The following is a 12,039-nucleotide window of genomic DNA, read 5'->3' as shown; positions in this document are numbered from 1 at the left end:
TACTTGGGCTACAAGAGAGGATAGATATCCCTTGGTGTGATGACTTCATACTGGTATCATCCAAGAAGCTTCCGTGACCATGTTTGCCTTCCTCCAAGTAAGTTAGCCTGTGCTGAGGGGCATGGCATCAGCATGCCTTAAAGTGATGCAGTGAAAAGAGGGATTCTAACTGAATCTAGTGATTGGCCTCAAAATTCCTTATTTTCTGGAATATTATTGTTTGACTTCTCTGGGAGATACTCATATTTTTTACTAAGTCTCCTTGTATGTACACATATGTTAACCATGTTTCTCTTAACTGCATCCAAGAGTTTTAAATTTTAGGTGGAAGAGAGGGAGCTGGGCCACACCCACCTGTGCTCAGTACTTACTCCTGGCTCTGAGCTCAGGGATCACTCCTGGTGGTACTTGGGGGACTAATAGTATACAAGGTGCTGAGATTGGACCCAGGTCAGCTGCCTGCAAGGTAAGTACCCTACCTGCTGTATTATCACTTCAGCCTACTAAAGAACACATTTTAAAAAATGAATTTCAACTTAATTTGTGGTATATCTACAAAGTAGATATAGATATCATTTATAGATGAGAAAGTTAGGCCAAATAATATGTGTTACTCCAAAATGTATGCTTTTTTCATATCCCATCTCCATAACGTTTGTAAAGTTTTGACTGAAGATTGCCTAATACTGTCATCCCGTTGCTCATCAATTTGTTCGAGCGGGCACCAGTAACGTCTCTCATTGAGAGACTTATTGTTACTGTTTTTGGCATATCCAATATGCACAGGTAGCTTGCCAGGCTCTGCCACACGGGCTCTATGCTCTCAGTAGCTTGCCGGGCTCTCCAAGAGGGGCGGAGGAATCGAACTCAGGTCAGCTGCATGAAAGGCGACCGCCCAACCGCTGTGCTATCACTCCAGCCCACAAGACTGCAGGCTAAAACAGTTATTTGCCTGACTCCTGCTATATTAAAACAAAGGCAGGATCTCTCTGTGTAAGAAACAAACACACAAACCCAACCTATCAATTTATATCAGATACTTTTCTCTCCTTAATGAAGGGCTAAATGGCTGCATTTCTGCACAAAACCATCAAATACTAGACCTGTAGTCTCGAAGATTCTCAGGTTCTTTCTTTTCTCATAGGACACTATGTCCTGGAAATTCTGTTGACAAAAGGAATTTTGGCAGCAACTAAAACTAGCATAGATATTCTTAGGTGTCAGGGAGCAATAAAAATAGCATTACCTTGGCTATAAGGGTGCTGAGGAAGGCAAGTAGAGTCAACGGGAGCAATCGATCAGCAGATTCAGGGCTAAGAAAACACAGGGAGAGGTCCTGCTGGAGAGTGGAGGGTGATCCATTCCTAGGGAAAGTTAGCCAGAGAAACAGGGCCCTTCAACTTGGAGAAGACGAAATGCTGATCAGATTATGACGACATACAGATTAGAACATGGAAAATAAGGCAGGGTGAGATTTACTAGTGCTCAGATAAAAGGTGAGTTTTGTTGCTAATAATTAAGATGTCATTTGATTTAAATGGTTATATTTCTAAATACTAAATCTGTTTTCCCTCTTCAGGAAATATTGTCCAGTGCTGTTCAGCTGAACTTTCTGTGATAATGGAAACGTCCCATTTTGTTTAATATATTAGCCTCTAGTGAAGCATGGCAAATTAAATTTCAATTAATTAAAGCTTATTTTTCTTCCCACTTTTATTTAGACATCATGATTTACAATACGGTTAATAATATTGTTTCAGGCACACAATGCTCCAACACCACATTCATCATTGAAATGCCATATTCCTCCTATAGTGGCATGGGTCCTTGGGAAATCCCAACTCACTCTTTTAACAAACTAATTCTGTAGACCTACTCTCCAAGGCTGGTACTATTGACCATTTTAATGCACTTATTATGTTTCTTAATATTCCACACATGGGAGAGATCATTTGGTACGTGTCCCTCTGCCTCTGACTGACTTCAAACACATCAAAGAATTATTAACAAAGAATTTATAAGCTCAATCATCTGTGGGATATAGAAAACCCAAACAAGGGAATAAACATTATTGAATGTAGACACTACCTCAATCTTTGATTAAGGAGCTGAGTTACCAAGTAGTGGAGAGAAGGAGTGGGGTGTGGGGAAGGGCCTAACTGGAAGTAAAGTAAATGGTAGAAGAGCTTGAATACTTTAGTGGTGATGAGGTTGCAGTAACTATGAATATCAACTTATTGATATCAACATCATAAGTTAACACTGTTTAGCAATATTAACTAACTAATTATATTTATATAATTACCTAAACTAACATTATACATAAAATGTATATTACATTCAAAAACATTTAGGAATGAAATCTATAGAGAATACACACCATCCCCTCAAACAAAATCTAACAAAATAAAGACCTGTAATAAGCATGTCCAGTTTCTCATGTCATTTCCAGGAGGCCCTAGTGAAGTTTCTCGTATTTATGCTTGGTTTGAATAAAGATATGCTGGTTGTCTAAACTTGAGGGAGTTATTTATCTTTACATTCCTCAGGTGGAAAAAAAATGGTGCATGGAGTAGCACCTGACTCAGGTTAATTGTGAGATATGAATATACTGACCCCTGGAAAGTGGTCAATAATTGGTCATTATTGATGTGTAATGTTGGTATCTTTTGTTTCCTCTGTATTTTTGGGGTCTTTTGCTTTCTCTGTAATGTTGGGGTCTTTTGCTTCCAGAAATGTTAGTATTAGCACCACCATTGCAGGATTTTTCTCTGTTCTCCTTGGCTGTCTTACTTCTGAATTCCTTTTTTTCTTGCCTTTTTCCTTTTTAATATCCTACTTGAACTTTTCCTAGGAAAAACTGAATTTTATCTTTGTAATCTGGCCTCTTACAATTGTCCTATATGAATGCCAGAATCTCTGTACATGGATCTGAAATCCCACGAATTTTCCACACCTGTGAGTTTTTATATGCATCAACCTATGGATCCCATATTATATCCCAACCATTGTCTTAGTTGAAGTTACACATCTGAGGTGATGCTTTTCCTGACATTTGAGACTTAATGAACCATTTATGTTAGAGATTTAGAAGATGATGAATAATACTCATTTTACATCCTAGAGGTAAAGGTATACATTTCAGAGTATCCCCTCTAGAGTTAAAAATATCAGAAACTAATATTTTAATGTGGCTTCTATCAGGAAGCAAAGTTGATTCTAAGCAAAAAAATATTATGGTCAGTTGCTTTTCCTTTGGTAATTTGAAGTAAACCATAATGAAAGAAGTTGTAACAAACATGTTTCAAACACTGCAAATACACTTCTCTTTTACATGGCAGAGAGTAATTTTTAAACATTTATCAACATATCAGTAATGTGTTATATATACCACACAATATTAGTGATATGTTATATACACACAAAGCTATGTTATACTTATGTATATACATATACATATATATATCACTAAATCACTGTGATCCCGTTGTTTATTGATTTGCTCGAGTGGGCATCAGTAACGTCTCCATTTATCCTAGCCCTGAGATTTTAGAAGCCTCTCTTTATTCGTCCTTCCCAATGGTGCCACATTGGAGGCTCTTTTAGGGCCAGGGGAATGAGAACTATCATTGTTACTATTTTTGACATATTGAATACACCACGGGAAACTTGCCAGGCTCTGCCGCGTGAGCAGGATACTCTGGGTAGCTTGCCAGGTTTTCTGAGAGGGAGAACTGTACAATAAGAGGTTGTTCAGCCACATCTGTAGGAGCTTTGTTAGGCCCCCTTTGTTCAGAGCATTCTCGGAAGCTTTGTTTTATATTCTCTGAATCTTGGCCATTGATGGGATTACATGGTGTCTGGGGGCAGTTTGTAGGTGTGACTGCCTAGCTACTGGAGAATGGGGGATCTGGGTGGAAGAGGCCCAGTTTCTGTCCCAGCAGGCTTGGAGATCTTAGCCTCGGGTCCCACACACCTGGGTTCCTCTGTCAGTTCCTTCATGCATGAGGCTTGTCTGAGTGTGTGGAGAGTGGCCTTGAGTATGGCTGTGGCTGCCAGGGCTCTGTTCAAGGTGGGGAGAGAAACTTAACCTGCCCAACTCTGAGGGACACAGCAAAGACAGCCAGAAGTGGGGACAGGAGATTCTGCTATATATATATATATATATATATATATATATATATACACATATACATATAGATATATACATATATATCTATATATACGCTTTCTTTCTCTCTATATATATTATATACACACACTATATGTATGTCTGTATGTATATGTGTATATATGTGTGTATATATATATATCAAAGCCATTTTACAGAATGAACTGTTGAAAACCTTTTCAACAATGGATCTGGACTCCTAATGTCATCACAAGGATTGAGCAGATTTTTAAAAAAATTTTTATTGAATCACCATGTGGAAAGTTGCAAAGTTCTCAGGTTTATGTCTCAGTTATACAATATTCAAACACCCATCCCTTCACCAGTGCCCATATTCCACCACCAAAAACCACAGTATACCCCCTGCCCCTGCTCCCCCACCCCCAACTGTATAACTGATGAATTTCACTTCATTTTCTCTTTACCTTGATTACATTCCATATTTCAACACAAAACTCACTATTGTTGTTGGAGTTTCCCCCCAAGAAAGACAGCCCTACTACCAAGGAAGCATTTGATAATTAGTTTTCCATTGCTGAGAATGAAGAGATATGTAGCACCACTGCTCCAAGTACATAACTCTTTTTTTTCCCTTTTCCTGTTCCCTTTTTTTTCCCCTCATCCCTCTTCCCACGCCTCATAATATGGTGGACGCCACGCCGCATTTCTCCCTGAAAATGGGAAACAACCGGGAAAGAGGGATATTTCCTCTTCTTGGCCAGAGTGGGGCTGTTGCTTAGTTCACAGTCCAGAGAAATGGCTGCTACTTTAATCACCTTCAATATTTCAACAAAAACTCACTGTTATTATTTGGAGTTTCCCCCCCCCCCCAGTCAGACCTGTTAAAAAGGAACCATTTCACATTGCTGACAATTATAGATGTTAAGTGGTGCGGACGCAGCAGCATCCGTGCAATTTTGGGTTTCTGTATAAAGTCCAGGGAAAATTCTGCCAGAAATTGCATAGCCCAGCTCACAGTCCCAGTGCATTGCTGTAAGAAGTCTCTGGAGTCAAAGTCTTTAGGCGTAGAGGGTCCGTTTCACTCTCAGCAGCTCTGAATTTATCTGGGCCGAGGGCGTGCCGGTTACACCCACTTCCCATGATTTCCTAGGAGCCCCAAGTGTAAAAATCGTATACTTCTGGGTTAGGAGTCTTAGAAGATGACTCCTGCCATGTGGATGTTGCTGCCGCCGCCATTTTCCATGCAGGAAGACAGGGTGGGGAGGAAAGGTCCACCCCCGGGCAGCACGGAGTTGTAGCCCAGTTCACAGTCCCAATACATTGATATAAGAAGCTGCGCTGGATGCCCGAATGTGTTAGGTCTCTGGAATCAAAGTCTTTGGGTGCAGAGAGCAGGATTGAGCAGATTAAACCATCTTTTTGTGGGTGGGGATGCTTACAAGTAGATCTCCTTGAAAGGTCCCAAACTTTACCAAAAAGGTTATCAGAAGGCCATATAAGCAGGAAATAAGTTCTTTCAGTCAGAGAATTTCTCTGTGCCCTTTCAAGTTCTGTGACTTAAGTCTTGGTTTAGGACTAAAGAATAGAAAGTAAGAAACAAGAAGTCTTTTTGTTGTTGTATTTGTTTTGGGAGCCACAGTTGGAGGTTCAGGGCTAAGTCTTGGCTCTGCACATAAGAATCACTCCTGACAGTATTGGGGGACCATATGAAGTACAGGAGATTGTCCAACTGTGTGCAAGATAAGTGCCCTACCCTCTGTACTATCTCTTTGGCCTCACCAGAAGTCTTAAATAAATATTTTTCTTTAGCTCCTCTTTATCTAACACAGATAGGAAAAATAAGAAAAACAAAGCTTCCCTTTTTCTACTCTTCATACACATTTCAAACTATAAATTTATTGTATTTTTGCTTTTTGCTTACTCATCAGTCTCTCCTACTAGACTGGCAAAACTTAGTGGTGGTCAGAACAGTTGAATCTCTAGAAGCAAAAAATTTCAGGTATATATTAGGTTACTCAATAAATGTCTAATTGAATATAAGGTCAATAATTATTTCATGAAAATGCAAAAATTTACCAAAGCCCTATTCAATGCCAGGATCAGGCATCATTCAAAAATTTAACACTACCTCTTGGGAATCATCTTTGTCCTTGAAATAAACCTTTTTAATAAAGTCTTTACTTACACAGTTAGACTTGTTACATTTGCATTAAGTATACAGGGGATTTGATGCTTGCTGTAGAAGCCGAAAATATAAGGCCATTTGATTTCATTTGATCAGCATTTGAGGCTGGAGTATCTAATGCTTCCATCAAAGTTGTTCGTGGTAGTCAGAAGGGAGAAGGAACAAGTCAGACAAGTGCACAGAAATGTACTTTAAAACTAAGCTCAACTAAGTGATACTCTATCCCATATTGCAAAACCAGAATCTTGAAGATGGGGCTGGGGGCTGGGGGTAAGGAACCTGCATTATTTGAAAGCATCCCAAGTGATTAACATTCATAGTGAGTTGAAGAAACTTTAAAACTTTTGCTCCTTCATTAGAATCTTCTATATTGGATCTGCCAGTGTTTCAAATTATGCATTCCAATATTAACAGAATTGAGCTATGCAATTTAAAATTTTAATCCCTAAACATTTAAAACCAGGCATTAACTTCCTGCTCATGCCCCCTCCTTTGAACGTGACCTTTATTTTAATAGTGATGAAATTTATGAAGCATGCTTCATTTCCCTGATTTACCGTAACATAGCTAACTTCATGTTGGAAATGATTAGGCTGTGGATCCATATTAAATCCTTAATATACATACACAAGTGAAATTATTGGTTCTCTTAAGCCACTCAGTTAAAAACATAGATAATAGAAAGCAAATTTCCCCTTTCTGACTCAACAGAGCTTGTCATCACCATATGAAATTCAGGAACAGATAAAATGAAGATGACAAAGAAATGAAGGTCATGTCTTTATTGAATCAGGCTAATTGTTAGATACTTAAATGGTAACTGAGCAGTCTCAGAGATTTTCTTTCAGATAGATTTATTATTTTGGCATATTATAGACTCAGCTTCAAGCTACGTAATATGGGTGACTGATTCTAGTATATGCTTTGGCCTTGAACTTATTTTTTCCTTATTCCATATCACTTGCCAACAGAGTAGACAGACAAATGCACTGAGAAAGTATGAAGTCAAATAACACAACAAAATCCCAGAATACCTTTTGGGGTCAATTTTGAATCCATAAAATTTCTGTTAATATTTTCCAGTATTTATTCCAAAAAACATGAATGATGTCCATAGTTTTATGATTCCCATTAAAATAGACAGAAAAAAAGCAAAACTATAAAACAATGGCTATAAATACATGCTTTTTAAAAATTGGATGGGGGAATTCAGAAATTCAGTTGCTAACAATTATAGAGAGAAAAAAGACAATTGAATGACCGGTCATCATTATACACCAAGAATTGTATGCCAATTTATTTAATCCTTATAAAATATTTCTAAAAGTGGTGGGGATTCTCATTTTGAACTCTAGATACTCAGATAAACTTGAAGATTACATTATTGGAGTTCTATAGGGGTCATATTCCCAGCCAGATATGGACATCAAATCCCTTCCTATGCACTCAACTACAATTCTGCCTAAAATGAAGTGGTGTTCTTCTGTACACATTTCATCATTCAAATCTGGTAATAATTTTACGAGAATGAAGAGAGCAAGTATTAGACCCCTAATTGAAAGAAAAGAGAACACCCTTTCACTCTTCAGTCACCTGTCTAGAAAGTAATTCTTATTATTCACATGCTGCACTAAAATTCTTTTTCTCAAAAGAGACTATAATAATGATAAGCCCTGGAGGTGAATATCACTTTCACTCCTACTATTTTATTCAGTATGACTGTTTCTCTCTGAGTTCAGTGGTACTTTTCATGGTACTTGGCATAGTGTAGGTGCCTCCCAAGTACACATTTCAAACTTTGTGCCAGATTGTTGGGTAGATTCAAATAGGCTGTGGACCAGTGATGAGAAATGAAGCTGCTATGTTCCAAGGTTGGATGGGGAACGAGGCATGAAGAGCATTGGTGTAGCCAAGGGTGTGGTAGAAGTTGTGTCTTAGCAAGGGTGGTCTCTTCTAAATTGTTTGTGTAGGAGGCAATATTTTACCTTTGACTTGCCTTTGGACAGACCCATGATAGCATCTTTTGTCCATACACAGAATTTACCCTCGTCCCACTGCATGCATGGACTGATGGAGTAGTGCCAGCTGCTTCTGACAGGAAGTGGTTGGCATTGCTTTAAACTTCATTCCTGGCTAGGACTCTTAGCTTTGGAAATTTCATATTTTTTTAATAAAAGAAAAAGTTCAGTCAAAATATATTCTATTATCTTAATAAATTTTGAACCAAACATGCAAGGCAACTGTAGGTGTTACTTCTTAGGTCATTCATTTGAGAAGAATTTCAGCTAGAATTTAAACAAAAAGTTCTATCTAGCTGTTTTTCATACAAATTGTATTTTTTAAGTATTTTTATTCATTCTGTACTATAAACATGAATGTTAAATTGAGCATAATCCACCACTTCTAGGTAACTTCCCTCCAAACACAAAAATAGTTTGTTTGATTTGAAAAGATATACACATACCTTTGTTCACTGTAGCACTTTGTATAATAATGTAAACAACCCAATGTCTAACAATAGGTGAATGGGTAAAGAGGTATGTATACATACTGGAATACTATGCCACTTTAAGAAAAAAATAAATAAAATCATGCAATTTGTGGCAACTTGCCTGGAATTGTAAGGTGTCATGTTGAGCAAAATAAGCCAGAAACAGGACAAATACCAAGTAATCCTATTCATCTGTTATATACAGAGAAAAAGTCAATAGTATAGACAATATAAATTGATATTAGCCCTTGGGTTCTGGGTTGCAGACCTGAGAATTATAACAGATTGCAAGTGGTGGTGCTGGTAGAGGTGAAGGGCCTGATGGCTCATTGGTGCTAGTAAAATGAGGTGACAGTGTGTTCCCAAACCATAACCTTTTGTGGAGAAGGGAGGGAAAGAAAGATCAGACCAGAGGTGATAGAAGGACAGGGATTGGAGAACCATAAGTACTTCTTCAACAGGGAAGTAACATTACACATCAAACCTATACATTTAAACACTATTGCAACCATAGTACCTGAAATGTCACAAACATTTTAAAATAAAAAGCAGGTATTCAAAACCCACCATGTCCAAAGTACTCTATCTAAAAAACTTTATTGGCAAACCCTGGGTGCATGACAGACAGTGGTGTAGAGTGTCACAGACATTTGCACTTCAGCATCAGATGTGTGCTTCCTCAGTCCTGAAAGCCAGAGTCTAAGATTAAGTTTTTGGCAGTTAGTCCTTTCTGAAGCCTCTCTCCTGCTAAGATCTTTCCTAGGAATCTTTCTCTGTTCTAATCCCTCTTCATAGTTAAGTAAGACAAGGGCCTACCTCCATGACCTCATTTTAACATAATACCAAAGAGGAAGCTTCAGTTTTCCCTTGCCAGTCCCATTTTTGACTTTCCCATCCTATTTTTTTTTACTTCCTGTGAATTCCTGGGTTCTTTACCATAGATGAACAGGAAGTTAACAATTGTCCAACATGAAATTCTGTCACAGAGTTTAGAGCTCATCAGGGAGCAAAGATAATAGGAAATACTAAGGCAAATGGCCAGATCACCCTGTTTGATTCTTGCTTCTTCTATAATACTATTCAATTGATAAGAATCAATTTTCATTTAAAAGGAAAATTTTCATCTATAGGAAGACTCCTTACCTTTAACTTCTCTGCATTCTCTGTAACACAAAGACCCAGTTTTTCTATAAAATCCACACAGAACTAGCCCTAGCTAACTTAGTCTCATACTAAGTTCCTCCCCGTTTGGGAAGTTACTTTTCTTCTCTCTTCTACTTTCCAACAGACTTTTCTACTTTCTGAGTCTGGGCATTTTTATTACTCAGTATTTTCACTCTAGAAAATACATACAAAGAACCTACAAAACACCCAGATTTAGAGGTACTTAGGCCATAAAAGACATTTCATGGAACATGTTCCATAATTAATCACCTGTTTTGAATTGTCATTCATATTTTATGAATGAGAGCAAAGATGTTGAATATTCTTGTCTACTCAAAGAGTAGAGAAGTTACAGAACCAGCATTTCAAGTTAGGTTTTGAAAATTTTAGTCTTAGTAACATGTCCAGCACCTTTTCTACACTCTATATACTTTCGCCCAGGGCTCCTATCTGCAATATGTTAATATTCATCTTCTCCTAGCACATGCCTTAGCTGGCTCACCATGATTGTTGCTCAGATTGATCACATTCTGCCCAAATGATGTTGAATTTTTTGAACAGTGGACATTTCTCCCCAGGCAGTAGCAGCTGTCTTGACTAGTTTTATAGGATTTGATGCAACTGATGGTTAGGGAAGTTTTTTTTTTCTTTTTTTTTTTTTTTTAGTTTAAGGAACCTAAAATAGTAGAATATGGATACCAATTTCTTGTTTAAATCAGCTGAATTATGCATTAGTTTATCCCTCAATCTTTGGTCATTTGTTATAGCCAAAATGCCATGGACTAGGTGGTTTAAAAAAACAGAAACATTTTATTTATGGTTCTACGACCAAGAAGTTCAAGGTCAAAGTGCTGGTACTTCTGAAAACTAGGGAAAGGGTTCTTCTGATTTTACCATTTTCTGATAGCCATCTTCTCATTGTAGCTTGACAAACTCTAGAAAGATGAAAAACAAGTTTCTCCTGTCTCTTCCCACCGAGCCAGTAATCCTAAAATAACGCACGATACACACGAGTTTACCACATCCTTAAAGCCCCATCTCCTATATTACATTGGAGATAAAAGTTTCAACATAGGAATTTAGAGACAAGAACCACAAGTTTTCTCATTACATGACAATGCAGAAATACCACTAACTGATGGTCCCTTAGTAAGTAAGGTACCTTCTCTTCACATGTGCTATCGTATCACAGAAGTATTCTTACATACCAAACATCAGTATCAGTATATATTTAACTCATGCTGAACATGAGTTTCCCTGCTAAAGTCCTAGATGATTTACAAGTGATTGGATAACAGGTCTGGGGATGGATATCTAAGACTTAACTGATATTAGGACAACAAAGGAAAGAACGGAATAGTTTGTTAATAAAATTCAGGGAGATGGAATCTTAAAATTATAGGTTTTTTGCCCACATTTTATGGATTCTGTAGGGTCCTGTCGACTTTCATAAAGATTATTTGAAAGGAGTGCAAGTTGCAACCTTTGAGAACTCAATCAGGGAAGATAAGAAAAATATGCACATTGAAAAATTGGAATTTCTTTGAAAGGAATTAGTAATGACAAAGTAGAATTGTATGACAGGTAAGGGTGACAGTATTATAGGAAGGTTGTTGATTCAAGAGCAAGAGTGAGAAGATTCTGAACTGGGTTAATATGGAGACATCGGTAAGCAAGCAGATAAGACAGTAGCAAGTTATAAACACAGAAAGATTCACTAATGATCAGAAAGAGTTATTATGCTTTGGTCGCAATTTATGATGGACTAGAGGAGGGCACATTCAGATAGGTTAAAATGTTGGTTTTTTCTTCAAAGGCAATAAGGCGTTTATTTGTTTTTCACAAACAAAATTCTTTTTGTTCTATAAAACATTATACTAAAATGCAGTTAAAACTCCCTGTCATCCATTTCTACTTTCCAAATTCTTTTTTTTTTTTTTCAGGCTTATGGCAGCATGTAATATTTTTGTGGGACTAATTTGTATTTTCTTTTTTTTCTTTCTTTTTAAAAATTTTTTATTAGAGAATCACTGTGATGTACAGTTACAAATTTATGAACTTTTGTGT

This window comes from Sorex araneus, chromosome 5 (genome assembly GCF_027595985.1).
Source record: "Sorex araneus isolate mSorAra2 chromosome 5, mSorAra2.pri, whole genome shotgun sequence".
In the NCBI taxonomy this organism is placed as follows: domain Eukaryota; kingdom Metazoa; phylum Chordata; class Mammalia; order Eulipotyphla; family Soricidae; genus Sorex; species Sorex araneus.
This window is presented reverse-complemented; position numbering follows the sequence as displayed.